This window comes from Muntiacus reevesi, chromosome 1 (genome assembly GCF_963930625.1).
Source record: "Muntiacus reevesi chromosome 1, mMunRee1.1, whole genome shotgun sequence".
Taxonomy (NCBI): Eukaryota; Metazoa; Chordata; class Mammalia; order Artiodactyla; family Cervidae; genus Muntiacus; species Muntiacus reevesi.
The window spans coordinates 228,181,399-228,200,010 of record NC_089249.1 but is presented as its reverse complement, the minus strand read 5'-3'; the positions used below and the strand labels follow the sequence as shown (position 1 = coordinate 228,200,010).

Here is an 18,612-nt window from a genome sequence, read left to right as displayed (position 1 = left end):
ACAAAAAGGGGACAAACAAACAAAAAAAAAGGGGGGACAAACAGCAAGCTATTTGGAGCATGTAACCTATGTAACCAGACTGTTACATACCTGGCCTGACTCCCAATCTAGCTCCAAACAGTCAATTACTATCCAATATTATGGCTTGAATCCCATGGACAGAGGAGCCTAGCAGGCTACAGTCCATGGGATTGCAAAAGTCGGACACGACTTAGCGACTAAACCACCATCATTATGTCTTGAGGTGGTATGAAACGGTATGGTGAGCTGTGAAGGCTCTTGATTTATATTGTTTTTGGTCTCTCAAGACATTTTTCTATCTTCCTCCTTTGGAAACCACCTTCTTTCCTTTGAGAATAAGGCTGTTAGTCTTTGTGACCCACCTCTTCTGTTCCCAGTTAGGGCTTGTCATATAACCTGGACTAGACATTTGTAGTGCCCTTCTTGTGTTTGTGCAGTGACTGGCACAGGGGTTGGCATGTGACACAGGCAGGACCAATCAAAGTCCTGCCCTGGAATTCTATTCCACTTGAGAGGGAGAATTCTCTATGCTGGGATTGATGCATTTGGGGGCAACCAGTGACCATCAGACTCATCTTTCTGTGGAGAACGCAGCTTCATCTAGAGAGAAGGCAGAGCCCAGAGATGTAGCCTGAGGGAGGGCCTGGCATGCTGCTTGAGCCTCTGGACCCAGTTGTCCATTTACTTTCATCATCATTCTTCATGATGGGTCCCAGCAAACTAAGTTTTTCTCTTAGATGAATCTGAATTCAGTTTTGATCCCTCCTTAAGTCCTGACTAATAGAAAACAGCTTCCAACTGATCTAACTCTTTGCTTCCAAATAGCCAATATCGTGTCTAGGGAAGCTGGTTCATGACTAGGACCTCATACAGAAAACTTGCTTCATACACGTTGGGTGCTCACTTCATGTTTCTTCCCTGAGTAGCAGCACCCTTTCCATCTGCTGCCAACCTGTGGGAGAAGGGTGGAGACCTGAGCCTGGGTCTCCCAGCCTGCCTCTTGGTGTCAGTTAATCTTATCATCCGTGCATGCATTTTTCATCTCCTTCCTTTGCTTCTGCAGAGATAAATACAAGTCTTGTTTTGCAGGGACCTTGCCAAACATGCCAGCAATGGGGAGTTGATCAGTCTACTGCAGGCTCCTGTTTTCCATATGTAGAGAGGGAACTATATTCCTGTGGCACAGTGCTATTTGAGGCTGCAAGTCTGATTATATCTCTCTGAAATCAGGCTGTCCTTTGGTGCCCAGCTTGAGCTGATGCTGAATTTATTGTCCCTAAAACATCAGGGCAGTGTTAGAGGTTCCTTGCCCACTGCTTTTTTCCCAGGCTGCTTGTGCCAGCTGTGGGGCCCTCGTGAGGCTGTTAGGTGTCTCTCTGTGGCAGATTCATTGTTCCATATTTTTATTTAATTACTTACTTTTATAGCTCTTAGAATAAATCTAATTATCCATCTGTTATGCTACATTATGCCACTGCAGTTCACGCAATTCTTTCTCATTGTATGATATTTGTTAACATGACCTTGCCCTTTTCCAGCACTCATGCTCCTCTGTGTGGCTCTGTGCCACCTTCTCAGTGGATCCCCAGCACGTTAGTCTGTTAGGGCCCCTGGCAGAACTGACCTGTGGGTGGCTCTTAGATGAAGCAGAGGTTGGTGGAGTTTGGAGTAGTTCAGAGGGAGGAGCGTGGCCGAGGAGCCACCTGCAAGGCCATGCTGACCTGACTTCAGTTTGGAAGGCTGGATTGGTATTAGGGTGCCAAGAAAGAAAGCAGAAGTTGTAGCCTAAGTCCCTGGCCTTTACCTAGAGTCCTGTTGTCAAGGTCAGCCAGGTGAGGTTGACCAGGAAGGAGGTGACCGTGCACACTTGCGGACGTGGCTGGCAAGTGGTGCCTGACATTAAGAGTGAGTCAGGACTGATCTCAGACACAGCACAAGTGAAAGTTGCCTACTGGAGACTGATTTCAGGAACCACGTGGAGGATCCTGGCCCTCAGATTGTTTTGTTTTTTTATTCTTTTCCTGCTGCCTAAAAATTTTTAATACTATTGGGAATTAATGTCTTGATTTTTTAAATACATCCATTGCCTCTCTTTGGGGACAAATATAGATACTCCCAGAAGGGGTATGCCAGGGGTTATTGAACACCTCTGCTGTGTCCCTTTTCTCAAGCAGTTGGGAAAGCATGGTGATGGACACACAGGGAGTTGATTTAGGAACCAAACTGGAGGAGGAAGGGAAGAGAAGGCAAAAATTGAGAACATTAACTGGGTTCTGCCTTGTGTGAGCCCTTGCAGTGGGTAAGCTGTTTATAATGGGAGGGAGGTCATGTTTCCAACCCATCCACATACCTAGTTATGGGGCCGGACCACCTAGGCCTCAGTGTCCCAGCAGGGGAATTATACCAAGCCGGCCTTATCCTTTTAGGTAGCTGCTGCTCATTGAGTACTGGCCACTGGGCTAGACCATCTGGAGAGTGAGGTTACAGGTGAATAGGCAGCAAGGCATAGTCCCATGTCTTTGAGGGTGGTGACAATTTAGTAGGGGAGACCAAGTCTGTTGAGTGAAGGCGTCCCAGGAATGCATAGCAGGGGCCCTGTGTGGGAGGTGGCCACTGAGGGCTTCTCTGAGGAAACGGTTGGAGAGAGACCTGGAGGAATAAGGACTAGCCTGATGAAGTTGGAGGCAGGGATGGGGAGTGTTTGAGGGAGGACACTCCAGGCAGAGAGGCAATGGTGATCGTTGCACATTTGAGTTGAGATGCTCACTGCGGGAGGAAGTCAGTTTTTGTTTTTACATGGGCTCATTTTTAGCGGGTTCCTGAATGGAAACACTGAGGCTGCTTCACTAATTCCCTGGGGGCACATGTGTGTGGCCACATAGGCTTTCTGTGTGGAGACACTTGGGTCAGAGGCTCTGTGTTCTACTGCCTTATCCTCCAAGGTACCCACAGCCCAGGGCTGGGCCTGCTACAGTGGCTGAGGCCTCCCCAACCCCCTGCCTCTGGCCCAAGCCCATATAAAAGGCCTTCTGGATGCAGGCCTGGTTTGGAGCTCATTATAGCCTCATGGCCAGGCCCTCCATTTTCCCTTCCAGGTTAAGACTTGGCAGGCATCAAAGACTGCCAGGAACACCCCACAGGCCTTCTCCCTTAATGATCTTGCTACCGCCCCCAGTCTGCAAGGCCTTCTTAGCCAAGCTTTTCTCCCCAGAGCCTCTGGTGACTTTTCACAAGCTTTTCTTCATTCCAGCAAGAAAGATTCAGTGACTAATTGCTGGTATTTCTTTTTTTCTTCAAGACTATTGACATAGACTGTCATGTTGGGGGTGGGGAAGAGCAGGCTATAGTCTTGGGGGACTGATGTTTCCTGCTACTGCTGTCATTAGACTGAGGCCCATGTGGTATTGATGTCCGCACTTTATCTTTATTCTCATATTTTTTGTCGTTTTGACATTTGGTTCTTTGAACATCTAACATGCCTTTTATGCTTCTCATCTCCTACAGAAGTTTGTTGTATTTTGTCCCCCACCGAAGCTGTGTTTTCCTTTTGTCAGATTTCTCACTTTCTTCTTTATTGTATTTTGATCAGTGTGGCCTTGTAGGTCTGGGTTTTATTGGGAGCTTTTCATCTTCTTGGCAGTGGCCCTTGGGGCCTGGGTCTTCTTGCAGAACCTGGGCTCTGCCACAGGCCCCTGAAGCAAGCTTCTCCTGGCCAGGGCTGGATAGAGCCCAGCCTGTCATCTGTCCAGGGACATTCCAGCGTAGTTGTTCTGAGACGTAATCAGGCATCAGCAGTAGGAAGACTTGTCAAAATACAGATTTCCAGGCCTCATCCCCAGAGTTTCTGATTTACTAAGTTTGAGTTGGGGCCTGAGAATTTTTACTTTACCCTTATTCCCAGGTGATGTTGGTACTGCTGGTCCAGAGACCACACTTTGAAAACCATGGTATTAGTGTAATTCCTGCTTTACTTTGAGCCAAAGTGTCCAGGGTCCTATGGATGGGAGAACAGTGAGGGACTAGATTCCTTCTCCAAACTGGTCCAGCTCTCCAAAACCAAATGAGAGCAGATGTTGGCAGTGGCAGCATAATGTTTGAAACACTTTTACAGTGCTTTCAGTCACGCTGTACTGTTTGATCCTGAAAAACAGACCCCTTGGTTAAGTAATTCAGCTTCTTGACAAACAATAGACGTAAAGTTCATATACATTCAGGACTTTTTGACTGCGTGTGCTGTAACCCCAGTGGAATCCAGGTCTTCTTGAGCTTTCAGGCCTCAGCTACTTATTAGCTATGTGACCTTGAGAAAAAAGCTGCTTAACTTTCCTTGAGTCAGTTTATTGATTTGTAAAATGGGGGTAATAATAATGTTTGCCCCATAGAGTTGTAGTGACAATCATATGACTTTATATTTAAAAAGCACTTAATTGTTGTTAAGTATCAGAACCCCAGAATCTATTCTCCTAATGACTGTGAGTGACTGCCCTTATTTTTTGCATTTCTGCTGTCACAGAGGCCCAGGAGAATGTACCACTACTCAGTAGATGGCATTATCTCAGGCAGTCAGGACGGGGCTCACTCAGTTTGGAAAGGTCCTCCTGTCTGTGGTCTGCTCTGAGGGAATGGTGGATGGCTTGTGCCTCTTGGCGTTGGGGTGGAGCGGTAGCTGCTGGCCGGGGTCAGCATGTGGAGTCTGAGACCAGGAGCGCAAGGTCATCAGTACTCCTCAGGAGCGGCTGCAGTTGAAGCTCAGCCCTGGAGTGGCCCTTCACAGGTTAGTTTATAAGGAGGAAAAGCCCAGTCGGCCCTTGCAGGGTTTTCTGTCTTCCTGACTCCTCTCTCCACCTTCTGACTAGGGCATGTTTTAAGTAGAGGGCTGGTCCTGATGATGCTAATAGTATTCAGCCTGTTGAACAGCATGTGCCAGGCACTGTTGCATTGGATACCTCGTTTAATCCTCCCAAGGAAACAATCCTTACTTTACAGATGAAGAAGTTTGGGCAAAGATAGTTTAATTACAGTTAAGCAGAAAGGAGGTCCAAGATTCCAGTTCAGGTCGGTCTGGCTCCAGTGCCCATGGTCTTTATAAAGTTTTGTGAAGTTTCCTCCTTGTGTTCAACCATGATGTTTCCCTCTGGGGTGTCACTTTCCATCTCCATAGGCACCTTGCCTTGTCCGGTTCCTGGTATTCTTTGCTTCTCAGCTTAGTGTCCAGGACAATGGAAGTGGTTTTTTTTTTTTTTTAATTGACCTTTGTATATTCGTAGAATTTAACACAAAACCTTATACAGAGGGTGACCATATGTTCTATTTATGCCTCTTTTCCCAGTGCAATAATTAATAGTGCTTCTTTTCACTCTTAAAAATGTCCCAGTTTGGACAATAAATTATGTGGTCACCCTACTTGCACATGATTGGGACAGTGGCATTTTAATAGAGGACCTTATTTAAGACTCAAAGAAACAAACCCCAGATGGTAAGATTTTAAGCACTTTTATTGCCCAGTGAGTAGGAGGATTTAGATGAAGGTTCTGCTTAGCACCCCACAAACATGCCAAAAAGAACTATTTCTAAGACCAGACTTGAGGCCAGTAAGGGTCACAAAGTCAATTAGATTTATCGAGACAGGAGTCCCACTGTGGCTGACATGCCAGGCCAGGAAGAGAGGAAGTACAAAGAACTTAGGCTTTCCCACTTCTTCCAAGCAAAAATGATCCCCAACCTAACACTGGTCTGTCCTTAAGCCCCTTAGCCTTCCTGCAGGAAAGAGCTAACTGGGCTTGAACTGTTCCACCATGCTGAATGAACTCAAGCCTGATGGGAGCCTGGGCTCTTATCCTAGTGCTTTTTTTCTGGGGTTCTGCTCATCTCTGACTCTACCCCTGTACCCTGGACGTGGGATCACACTCACCCACACCCTTGGTGTGTACAAGTCACACTCCAGATTGTGTCCTTGCCCCATTTGCAGGCAGCTGAAAACTGCTGTGCATATGTCAGTTCACACTTGAACTGGTTTAATGTTTTTTTCCTTTAAGTTGCAATCTAAAATTCAGCCAGACAAGCTTTAATGAGCAGTAAATTGTCAAGCCTTTTGTTTCCCTTGCTATTTCCCAAGCCATAGAGATTCTGTGTTTGATTCAGCAACAATTGCTGAATCTTAAACAAACCATTTACATTTTGACATTAACTATTTTATGAGTGTAACTTTTTTGTTGTCATTAGAATGCTTCTAACAGAAGGCCTTTTTAATGACTTATTAGTAAAAGAGTTAAAAGGGTCTATGGAAGGTGATTCTTAACATTTTCTTTGAAGGTAACAAAAATAGATTTTTATCGAATTCATTGGGTAATAAATACATGCAGACTTTTAGCCTTTCTCCTCCAAGCTGAGGCTTTTGCTCTTGCTGAGGTCATTCTAGTGTACCTTCCTGGTCAAGCCCCCCATTTTTTCAGATTACAGTATACCTAATGTTGAAGTCCCCCCTTTTGCACAGTGACTTGTCTAATAGAATCCCTCTGCATGTTTCTGTCGGCTGTTAATTTTGTCTAATTAGGGGCAGGAACTATTTTCATTCTTCGCTTTGGCCCCAAGATGCTTAGCTGAGGACCCTCTGCACTCTGGGCCCAATCAAGATTTGTCGACCAGCCGGCTGGACAAAGAGCCTCAGACAAATAGCATGCTCACAAACGAAACCATCCATCATTCTGTCTCTGGAAGCTCTGAGTAATTGGGGCTGTTCTCCAGTGTTTAAAAATCTCCACAGAATGGAAGTCTTTCCTTTTAGGCTCCCATTTCAGTATCTGGTGAATCAGGCACAAAGGCTTTGGGCAAGACTAGTCCTCCCAGTTTTGTTCTGCATCTGGGAAGCTCTGTGTCTTTCTTAACCTGGAGGAGACCTGGTGAGCCCTGAGCCTGGCCAGGGAGTCTGCAGACCCACTGCATCCAGTTTTTTCCTCTGTTATAGAGGAGAAAGTGGACAGAAAGTGGACTGGGGTACATGGACCTACAGTCACTCGAGCCATGAGATTGGCCATATGAAATAGAGCTGGCCAAGGAGGCCATGTTGATCCACCCCCATGGAAAACCAGGAGGAGCCTTGCCTCTCTTGAGGCTGTTCTTGCCTGTTGGAGCTGGAACTAATTGTTCACAAAGATCTTTCCAAATACCAATAATGCAAAATATTTGGGTGGTTCACCATATTGTTCACCATATTTAAACTGTCAGAAACCTGAAATATCTAAGCAGAACCTTAGCAAACAAAGGATATTTTGGGGACTTGTTATGTATGTTGCACAGCAGAGAGATTTGTAGTCTATACGACTTCCAAATCCTGGAAATGAAGCATTTCAGTGTTGTCATTTTCTGCTATAGACCATCCCACGATCGTTGCCTTTCCTTTTACTAGTGAGAGATGTCTCATTCATAAACATTTCTGCAGTTGTGTGGCAAAAGCAAAATAGGCTTTGCTTAACTCCATTGGCTCTGATTGAGGAGATGAGGCGCTTGGGAGGAAAGGTGAGTGATTTCCCAGCACATGTCTCAGAACTCTTGAGAGCAGGATTTAAGTGAGTAAGGAAGTTCTTCCTGAGCCCTAAAGGCCTGTTGAGAAGGTGTATTGCTTGCACCCTGGAACAAGGATGGCTAGTGGTCTTCCTGGGGTGCTCATACCCTGCCAGACCAACCTGTCTGCTCTTGTCAGCCTTTAGCATTTAGCGGAACTGGTATAGACCCATCTCACACCTACTCTGGGTTCTCTGATAGGCTTGATAAATCTCACTGTGAAAACTTTCCATATGATTAAGCCTAAATTTCCTTCTGTTTAACTTTGTTGATCCCACCTTGCTTCCCTCAGACTGTTTGAGACGCTTATGGGAGACATTTGTTGAATATTTATAGGGCCACAGATAATTTCCCTTTAGCTCTCTCTCTTACATGTTCCCCACCCGGTGGCCTCCCTTTCAGTTCAGTTCAGTCGCTCAGTTGTGTCCGACTCTTTGCGACCCCATGAACCGCAGCACGCCAGGCCTCCCTGTCCATCACCAACTCCCAGAGTTTACCCAAACCCATGTCCATTGAGTCGGTGATGCCATCCAACCATCTCCTCCTCTGTTGTCCCCTTTTCCTCCTGCCCTCAATCTTTCCCAGCATCAGGGTCTTTTCAAATGAGTCAGCTCTTCGCATCAGGTGGCCAAAATATTGCAGTTTCAGCTTCAACATCAGTCCTTCCAATGAATACCAGGACTGATTTCCTTCAGGATGGACTGGTTGGATCTCTGTGCAGTCCAAGGGACTCTCAAGAATCTTCTCCAACACCACAGTTCAAAAGCATCAATTCTTCAGCGCTCAGCTTTTTTTTATAGTCCAACTCTCACATCCATACATGACTACTGGAAAAACCATAGCCTTGACTAGATGAACCTTTGTTAACAAAGTAGTGTCTGCTTTTTAATGTACTGTCTAGGTTGGTCATAACTTTCCTTCCAAGGGGTAAGTGTCTTTTAATTTCATGGCTGCAGTCACCATCTACAGTGATTTTGGAGCCCAGAAAAATAAAGTCAGCCACTGTTTCCACTGTTTCCCCATTTATTTGCCATGAAGTGATGGGACTGGATGCCATGATCTTAGTTTTCTGAATGCTGAGTTTTAAGCCAACTTTTTCACTCTCCTCTTTCACTTTCATCAAGAGGCTCTTTAGTTCTTCTTCACTTTCTGCCATAAGGGTGGTGTCATCTGCATATCTGAGGCTATTGATATTTCTCCCGGCAATCTTGATTCCAGCTTGTGCTCTTCCAGTCCAGTGTTTCTCATGATGTACTCTGCATATAAGTTAAACACGCAGGACCTCCCTTTAGCCGGTTCTAATTAGCTTCTTTGATCCTTCCTCCCTGTCTCTCCCTCTAGCTTGTTAATTACACTTCTTCCCCATGAATTCTTCCGGTACTGGTCTTGTCTGTCTAGCCAGAGGAGCTGGGACTGAGAATCCAGGGCCCCTTAGTGGGAGGTATTACCTTCTTCTTTGTCTTGTACCACAGGTAGCCCCTCCTACTTCTGAGAAGCCTGAAAACCCAGGCACTCTGCCTTTCTTAGCAGAAAGGTAAGAACAGTAATTTTCATTAAAGTACGATATATTATGATTAAAAGTGTTACTTGAATGCTTGGTATTTGCCACGAAGTGTGCTAATCTCTTTATATATTATCACACTTCATACCCACAGTAATCTCATGAGATAAATATTACTGATTCCTATTTTATAGATGAAGAAACTGAGGTCTGAAGAGGTTTATTAACATGTAGCAACCACACAGCTTGAAAACACTGGAACTAGAACTTGGGTCTCTCTGACTCCATAGCAGCTTTTACTCAGTATTTGCTTTTTGAGTTTGGGCTTTTTGATAAGATGAAAGTCCAGGTCACTGGCTCTTAGATCACCAAAAAACTTGCTGGGATGTCAGCTATTTACCCTTAGTGTGGGAGAGGGTTTTTGAATTGAGATAATAAAACGGTGCAGAAGCAAGTTGGTGTGGTGCTATGGGTCTTTATGTATCTGGACCCTTGGATAAACCTCCTTCTGCAAAAAAACAAGAAGCTCATCAATTTTTTAATTGCTTTAATTCTTAACTCATTTTTCTGATAGTTTTACCCCTCAGAAGGTTAAGGGAAAGGGCTTCACTGAAGTGGTATTCTGAGCGTCATGAATGAATTGTTTGGTGAAGTGAAGGTGTTGGAAACTTAAGTCGAAAGTGACCATGTTCAGAGAAACCAAGGGAAATACAGAACTCTGAGTTTGAGGGAAAGAAGATTTTAGAAGGTCCAGGGAAAAGCAGATATGATGCTTGGGAAGGGCTTTGAAGGGAAGGATGACTCATAGTCTGAACAATGAAATATGCTTAGTACAGTCACAGTGATTACTGTAAGGAACAGAGAGGAGACACCTATTCAGACCAACAAGGCCACTTGGGGAGTTGTTAGTGTTGAGCTTTGTCTAAGAGATGATAAAGGGGCCTATAACCAAGAACAAACAGAGAACAAAGGGTGTAGGTCTCCGAGAACACTGTCAGGACTAGGTGCGAAGAGCAAAGGACCTGCCTGAGCAGTTTGTGTTCGGAGTGAGGAATGGCAGGGAGGACATTGGGCCACCTGCCCCAGCCAGGTGACTCGATGTAGCAGGTGACAGAGGGCTCATTGCCGTCCTTCTGTTTTACCTCTTCACTTCTCTTTTAAGGAGAATGGCCCTCCTGTCAGAAAGAGTACAGCAAACATGGTTAAGAAGAACTTGAGGAAGGAGGGAGAAGAGCCACTGGCTTCTTAAAATTAATTAGGATCTCAAAAATCAAATGAAAGCTCACAGATATCATCATGAGACTGTGCACATATGGATCTTTACATCATTGAGAGAGGAGTAAGCAAACATGGTAACTGTTTTGCTTTTCAGAATAACAGGGCAAGTTTTGAGACCTCATTTATGAGCACTTCTAAAGAGAGATGATCTCTTGGAATTAGTGTGGATTGCATGAAAATAGACTGATTTAAAGCTTCATCTGCCTTCCTTCCTCCTTCTCTTCCTTCTACAGAGTAGTACCTTCATCTTACGTGTACCACTTGATAACTTTTTAAAAGTGAATATACCCATGTAACTACCACCTGAGTCCAGAAATGGAACTTTATCAGCACCCCAGAAGACTCCCATACTGCCTCCTAATTCTGATTTCTTTTTTAGAAAAATTTGCCAGCCTACAAGTTAAGACTCAGTGTTGTAGACAAAGAGGGAACCTACATTTCAGAATTGTTTGTCTAAACATGTAGCAAAGTAACATTTTAAATGTTGCTGTTACTAAATTTTTAATTTTATAAATAACCCACATTCATTGTTTTGGTTTTTTTTAATGCAGGAACAAATACATGGTGTCAGTCCACCCGTACCATTTATAACTGGCTTTTTACCTGCTCTGCTTGTATTCAGGGCCATGTTGAGGAACCCTTGCCTCATCAGAGGGCGATAGGAACAGCCTTCAGGGATTCGACCTGGGCAGGCCCAGTGTGAGTCAGTTTTGTGATACTGCTACCAAAAACTTGGATATGGCCTCAGTTTTTAGGAACAGATGACCTTGGGGCAGAGTATTAATTATTTTAAATAAAAATTGTTAGTGAATTCCAGAACTAATTGATGAAAGTTTGATGAGGAACAGGTTGTCTTCATATCTCAAGGAATCTCCCCACAAAATACATGTCAATTTCAAAGGGACAAGGAGTATCTTTATAGTGGAGAAATCTGGCAGGTACCACCACGATCAAGTAATCAAAGTGAACCCAGCCACTCTTGAGCCTGAATGATGTCACGTGCCACCTCATATGAGGCGCTGAGAGAGACAAGACTGCTTTTGTGTCAATCCTGCCAACATGCACTACCTCAGTCTGACCAGGAAAACACATCAGCTTCAGGCTGTGGGACATTCTACAACTGGCCTGTGCTCTTCCAGACTGTTACTGTCGTGAAAGAAGACAAACACAGACTAAGGAAAGCTGTCTCAGAGTTAAAGGAGATGCAGAGACATGCTTCTCAATTCATAATGTAAGGCCTGGGTTGGACCTTGAACTAAAATTATTTGTCTATAAAGGATATTTTGGAGACAGTTGGCAAAATCTTAATATCTGTAGCTCATGCATCAATGTTAATTTCCTCATTTTGATAACTGTACTGTGGTTATGTTCTTAAGAAATACACATTTGATACATTTAGGGGTAAAGGGGCTTCAGGTCTCAGGAAAAATGTGTAAATATATAGAGAGAAAATATAGTAAAATGGTACCAATTTGTGACTCTTGATGGAAGTCTTTTTTTTTTTATTCTAGCGAAACCAGAGAGAAGTTTTAATTCCTTTTAGTGTTTTTCTCATTTGACTAAATTGCAGTAGAATAGCAAAACATATTTTAATGGAATGAATAATTATATCCTTTTTCTCAAAATAGTTTCCTAAGACAATTTAAATTTTCTTAAAATTAACCTATATCTTCAACATAGAGTTTTTGATTCTACACTCTTGAGAATGGATTTTGTGGATAATTTTTTTTTCTTTTGTCTCCTGCATTGGCAGGCGATTCTTTTTTTTTTTTTTTTTCATTTATTTTTATTAGTTGGAGGCTAATTACTTTACAATATTGTAGTGGTTTTTGGAAGTCTTTTTTCATTTTGCCACTTTTCTGCAAGTTATTTTTCTGTGTAATTTTCTATGGTATTTTTAAATTTTTATTTATTTATTTGGCTGCAGTTAGCTCAGGCAGGTGGGCTCTTTAGATGAGGCGTGTGGAATCTAGTTCCCTGACCAGGGATTGAAACCAGGCCCTCTGCACTGGGATCATGGACTCTTAGCCACTGGACCACCACTGAAGTCCCTCTATAGTAGTTTTTTAGTGCCCAGTCTGAAATGATTTGGACTTCCCAGGCGGCACTAGTGGTGAAAGAACCCAGCAACCAGTACAGGAGACGAGAGGTGCAGGTTTGATCCCTGGGTGGGGAAGATCCCCTGGAGGAGAGCATGGCAACCCACTCCCATGTTCTTGCTTGGGGAATCCCATGGACAGAGGCGCCTAGTGGGCTAGAGTCCATGGGGTCTCAAAGAGCCAGACAGCACTGAGCAGGGTGGGGCAGGGGATGCCCCAGGTGTCCGTGAGGCAGTGCTGTGTTTGAGAGCTCCCAGATGTCAAGAAGATTCTTCAGTGCCCCTTCCTCTGAGTCTCCTTTGTCTCTCCCAGGGTGGGCAGGTTATCGTTCTGTATGTTTGTGTCTGGAAAGATGTTCTGGAGATGCTCTTGTGAGCTGTATCTTTGTGGTGAACTGCGGGCAGCCTACACTGGCTTCTGTGACTGGCAACTGTTTGGGGACTGTACTTGAATGGGTCCTGTGACGCTCCCTTCTTTTCTTCAGTGTCGAGATGGAACTTCTAAGGGGTCCAGCGTGGTTCCCACCACAGTTACTTGGTTTGAAGCTCACTACAGGCTGGATGTCTTTGTTTCTCCTGGAAGCTTCATTTTCATGTGGAAGAGTTGTATGTGGGTTGTTTTTTTTCCCCTAAGTTGGTAACTGTCCATGTCTTGATTGATTAATTGATTGCTTAACCACATTAATCCCTAGATGGCAGGCTAGTATAGATCCTTAATGAGCCTGTTTCGGGAGTACACATCCTACAAGTTGTTGTGTTCACAGATGACCCAGGGCCACTTGCTGGGACTCAGTCAGTCTGAGGCCTGAGGTCAGAGAAGGGACCTTTCTCTCTCTGAGTATGCACAACGTCATCAGGCAAGATCACAAACGATTGAGCCTGAGGTTTCCCCCCTCTCCCACTGTACAGCATCTTCTCAGAGAGCATTTCAGAACAGTGGCAGCTTTGTCTTCTGTTATTAAGACAGAAGGAGTAATGATTGTCCTACCTAGAAATATTGCAGGGACTCATGAGAGATCACATACCCTCTGTGTCTCCAGCGTGCTGTGAACAGGCCCAACATCTCGGTTTGGGCTGGGACTCTGGACCACACAACTCTACACCAGGAGTTTCACCTTAGTATTTCCTCAGCCCCCTTTGAAGCCATCAACTCAGTCTGTATTTCCTGTCCTCCCTTTCTGTTTTTCTCCTTTTCCACTGATTCAGACTCCCATTTTAGTTCTTGCTGTTCTGATTCACCCATGAGCATGCTGGGTGAGCAGATTCTGTGCATTTCCTGTTTCTGGGCACACGCCCCCGCTGCCAGCAGTGTCTGCTCCACGGCCCCCGTGCATCGCAGAGGACCCCACAAGGAAGAGGGCCTGTGCTTGACTTACTGCTCTGCCCTCATCATCTTAAAAGCCCTCAATTTTAGAACAAGGGTCCCATGTTCCCTGGAACATTATGTAGTTGAGTGCCAGGGAGGGAGGAGGCACTGCCTGCCTCTGAAGCAGGCAGTGTTGTCCTGAACCCTCATGGCCAGGCCTGGCTGCCCACCCTGAGATCAGCTCCACCACCCCCTCAACACTCCCCAACACTTGCTCAGCCTGGTTAGCTAAAACATGACCTCTGACCCTTGGCAGGTTCCCACATCGGTCACCCCAACCCAAATTGTTTGGTTTCTGCAAATGCAGTCTCTTCCGTTTCTACAGTGCCCCCTCCCCCCGACGCCAAGATTTACTGAGGAGCAGCTGCTGCTGTCCCTCTGCACTCAGACAGCTGACTCGCCTGCTGATTGTGAACATCCCAGTAATCCAAGTGCTAATGGTGTTTATTCAGCCCAGCCGGCTTAGCCCAGAACAAGGTTTATTCTCATTTATCTCATGGGAGACGAGCTACGTCCTTAATATCCTTCTGTTGACTTTGAGCACACCAGCGCCACTGATGTCGCTGAGAGACATGCCAGGCCCCTGCCCTTTTAACTCACCCAAATCCTCAGTTGTCAGGACACCCATCGTCCGGCGGCAAGACACCCCCACCCCCATGCCCGCCCCCAGGCTCCCTGGCTGTGGCTCTGATCCTGAGTCTGTGGACTGGGAGGGGCTGAGACCAGCATACATGTGCCTAGGGCCTTGCCTGGGGCCTCTGGGCTGAGGAGAAGCTGTGTTCTCAAGGGTATGGTCTGGCTGCAAAACATGTACAGCAAACGTACTGTGATTGCAATCTTCCAGTCACAATGTACTGGCTAGCATTTTGGTGCTCACTGGCCTTTCTGTCTTTAACTCAAGGCAGTTTTAGCTCTGCCTCCTAGGTGAAGACTCTGAAGCAAAGGGACCCACCCAAGGCCATCAGCCATTTTACAGGATTCTCGCTGAGTATTCTCCTGCCCCTGCCCCTTACACATCCTATAGACCTCACTCTGCGCTGCTTGGGGCACTTCTTTCCCCCAAAATGGCAGAGAGCATTCAGAGCCCAAGTCTGAGCTCTCGGGAGAGAGGTTCTCTGAGAGCAGGTTGGCGCCTACCCTTCGAGGGCAGACTGCTCAAGAGAAGCCCTTCTCCACTGTCCCTGGTGGATGGACTGAGTGCCATCTAGAAATGTGAGATTGGTCTTTTCCACCCTCTGGCTGTATTTCCTCAGCCCCTTGACTGGACAACACTAGAAGGCTGTTTTCAGAAGGGTTTTGTATGGAGTCTCTGGCATGTCCATGGAACCACTGAAGCCCTGGGCCCTGGGGTAGGGCCTAGAGTTATGTGGGTTCTCTCATTCAAGCTGGTCAAGGTGTAGGCCCAGGGCTGCCAAGGCCACATTCGGCTACAGGCCCACATTTGGCCAGTGGTCCTACTCTACTTACGCAGGTCTTCAGGACTCTACTGCAGGTGGGAAAGAGTAGATTGATTGCCTCACGAAAGTGATTCTATCAAGTGGCTGTAGGCACGAGGCTTTCCCTTTTTCTCGCTGGTGTACTTCTGTGTTTGAGCTCTATTCTTTTCCTACTCTGGATGGGCTTCCCTCTATTTAGAGGGGTCCGGACGAACCTGGCTGCTGTTGGCTGTAGGTACCCCTGGCTTGCAGCACACTGTCTGCCTTGTGGAGAAGAAACTTCTGTGTCCTGACTCCAGGGTCAAAGACTGAAGGGCTCTGATGGCCTGTCCTCGGCAGCCCACTGAGGGCCTCGTGAAGGGGGAACATAATGAACCAGTGCTGGGCCACAGGGCATGGGGGAGTCCGTTCCAGGAGGAAGGGAAGAAAGGGTGTCAGAGCCTGGTGAGGGGAGAGGATGCTGGGCAGGTACAGACACACACCACACCACAGCGCCGGCCTAACCTGCGAGTGGTGGGCTGGCCTGCCTCAGAGTGTCCCTCCAAGTCCTCTCCCACCCCTGGGTCATTGTCCTGACACGGGCCCTTCTCCTGGGCCCTCTCTTGTGTTTGTGCCCTGGAGGCACGTTTCCAACTTCCCACTTTGCCTTGCAAGTGTCGAGGAGAGAGAAGCAGGAGCAAGTTCCACTTACTGGGCAGGTTATGGGTCCCGTGTCTCCCCTGCTCAGTCACAGCCTGACCTGCCTCTGTGTCGGGGATCAGCTGCAGCTCTCAGTCCCGTTCTCTGTGATTCTTCAGGGCAGCCTTCCACTGAACGGGCTCCTAGCCTCTCTGGACATGCTCATGTTGTTCCCTGAGCACATGCTGGTCTTCTGGTCCACAGACTGTCTTCCCCACCTGACTCCCACTCTCTTGCAATCTCGCTGCTTTTGGGCAGCCTTGCTGGCTGTTCCAGACAAGACTTTCCTATTCTTTCTCTGAAGCCCCACAGACCATAGGTTCAGAGCCAGCTGGCAGGGCCTAAAGTTATGTAGCCATTCACTTATTCACTCTGCAGCCTGTAAGTGGAGTATGGTGGTGTGGCGTCTCTCGTATGTGTGGAGCCTGGCTTGTCAGTGTTGAGCGGCAGAGAAGAGGCTGCGTGTCCACGAGGATCTCTTCTGCACACGGGGCGTCTCTGAGCAACTAACTGGCTGGCCTGTGCCTTCCTCTAGATCTTCCCTGGCACAGTGCCATGTGGCCCTTTCTACCCCACATTAGGCTTCTGTGGACAGAAATACTGGGAAGCCATGTCTCTTCTTAGCTTTGGGCATTTTTTGTTTACTCCCACTGGCTTATTCTTCCTCTGGGGAATCCTAGGGATTTGTCTGCAGACTGAGTGCCCTCCCCTTGGCCCCTGGTAGTTTGTTTTTTTACTGTGTGTGCTTCGGTTCCCTCTGGGGCTTGGGTCTTCTCTCCCCTTCTACCAGCTGAGACCTGGGTGGGCAGAGACCAGTCTTGTTTGTGTCTCTCCCCTCCCCCAGCTCTGCCCAGGCTGGTGACAGGGAGGCACTCCAGGGCTGCTCAGGCTGGGCCTTCCTGGGGGCCCCTCTGCTCCTGAGCTGTGTCGCTTCTCTGGGTCTTGTTCTCAACAGATCTGTAGACGAGAACGAGTCTTCACATGCTGTCTTTGAAAGAGTTTGTCTGTGCTGCTCTGGGGGCTCACTGGGGATGGGGCTCCTCTGTGCTGTTCCCTGAGGCTGATGCGATGTTGGGCCTCCTAGCCCCCGCTTCCTTGGGAGACTGCATCTGACGTTTGTATGAATTTTCTCAGCATGGTTGACTTCTTTTCCTAGACCCTGCCTGTTGCGGGTGAGCGTTCCTCAGACACACGATGGCAGAGACAGCCCTAATTAGCTCACCCTTTGATGAAGCAGCTGCCTGTCTCAAGTTGGGGGAGCAGGGGTAAGGGGGAGGCTCAGCGCCAGACTCCCAGCGTCAGTGCCCACCTGCCTGTCTGGAGAAGAGCTGTCAGCCTTCCTCCCCAGGGACCCCAGCCCTCTCCTCCAGACGGCTCTTCAGACACGAGTGAACTTGCAGTGGGAGAGGCCGGCATCCACCCTTGTGTCCTTTCTACAGAGGAGATGCAGAGGGGTGCGGGCTTCTCCTGTTTTATAGCAGGAATACTGGCCCTGTGTGCTCGGTCTGACTGAGCCTAGAAGCCGCCACCTGGCAGCAGCAGAGGGTGGGCCGTCAGGCACTCACTGGGCTCCGTGACCGTACTGTCCGGCCAGGGCCTCTCCCATGAGCCGCCTGCTCTCTCTCCTTGCCCACATCCCCTTTCTCTGGGTTTTGGACCAGGAATCGTCTCTGTAATTTGTCTGTATCCTGAGCATTCTGCTTCATTCTCCCCATGCTGTGAGGGCCCCCTGCCAAGGTGGGGGTTTGGAGAAACAGGTGCTTTTTGGGTCTCCAGGGCACTTCTCGGCGGCCAGAGCCCGGAGGAGAGGGGGATCATCTCTGTGCTTGCGTCTCACCGGGGGCCCTGCCCCCACCCCATCCCCTTGCCGCCAGTCTCAGGCTTTCACTTGCCTGCCACTTTTCCCAAGACCTCAAAAGCTGCTGGTGAAGGCATCTCAATCTTCCTCAAGGGCCTGACCGCACAGGTCCCTGCACTTGGCTCTCAATCCTTAATTCATCACCAGTTTGGGCTTAGAAAGCAAATGGTTCCCAGCCATGTCCCTGTCTGGCACCCTGCCCCAGGGGAGGTCTCACCCTTCAGGCCCCCCATCCTTTCATCCTGGAGGACTTTGCCTGAAATGTTTGTTTGAAGCTCATCACTCTTTTCTCTAGCCCAGAATGGGGACCTGAGTTCCAGGGGCAGCCCTGGGTTTTGAGTGTTTCATTGTTGCCCGTTTGCTGGTTGATGCAGTCACGGTTGTACACGTGTCAGCTCTCTCACTCCCTGTTGTCCGGGACCTGCGCCACGGCAGACCCTGCGCTGGGATGGAGAGTGCAGGCGCAGAGTGGAGAGTGCAGCAGGAGGCAGCTGGGTTGGTCCTGTGTCGGGATCTCCCCAGGACCAGAGGCTCCCTGGATCCTATTCTTTCTGCCTGCCTTCCTCCTCACACTCTGTCTGTGTGCACCACCCGGGAGGGGAGAGGACAGAAGAGGCCTTGCAGCTCCACACCCCGCTAGTGTTTCTGCAGAGTGTGATGGTCCCGGGACCTTGAAGGCAATGGGGGAGCAGGTATGGCTGCCTCGAGGAGCGTGGAGGAAGGCTTTCCATTGGAGGGACCCTGAAGGAGCACGTTTAACGTAGCAGGATCTTAAAATGGGATTTCCATTCCCAGGTCACCCCAGCCTGTTGGCTG

The 18,612-nt window shown here is 47.6% G+C and overlaps 1 protein-coding gene across 7 annotated transcripts in view; it reads left to right on the top strand.

Annotated features, from left to right (window-relative positions):
• Positions 1 to 18,612, top strand: part of SIL1 (SIL1 nucleotide exchange factor) — a 235,297-nt gene that overhangs the window by 211,150 nt on the left and 5,535 nt on the right. The window lies entirely within an intron of this gene.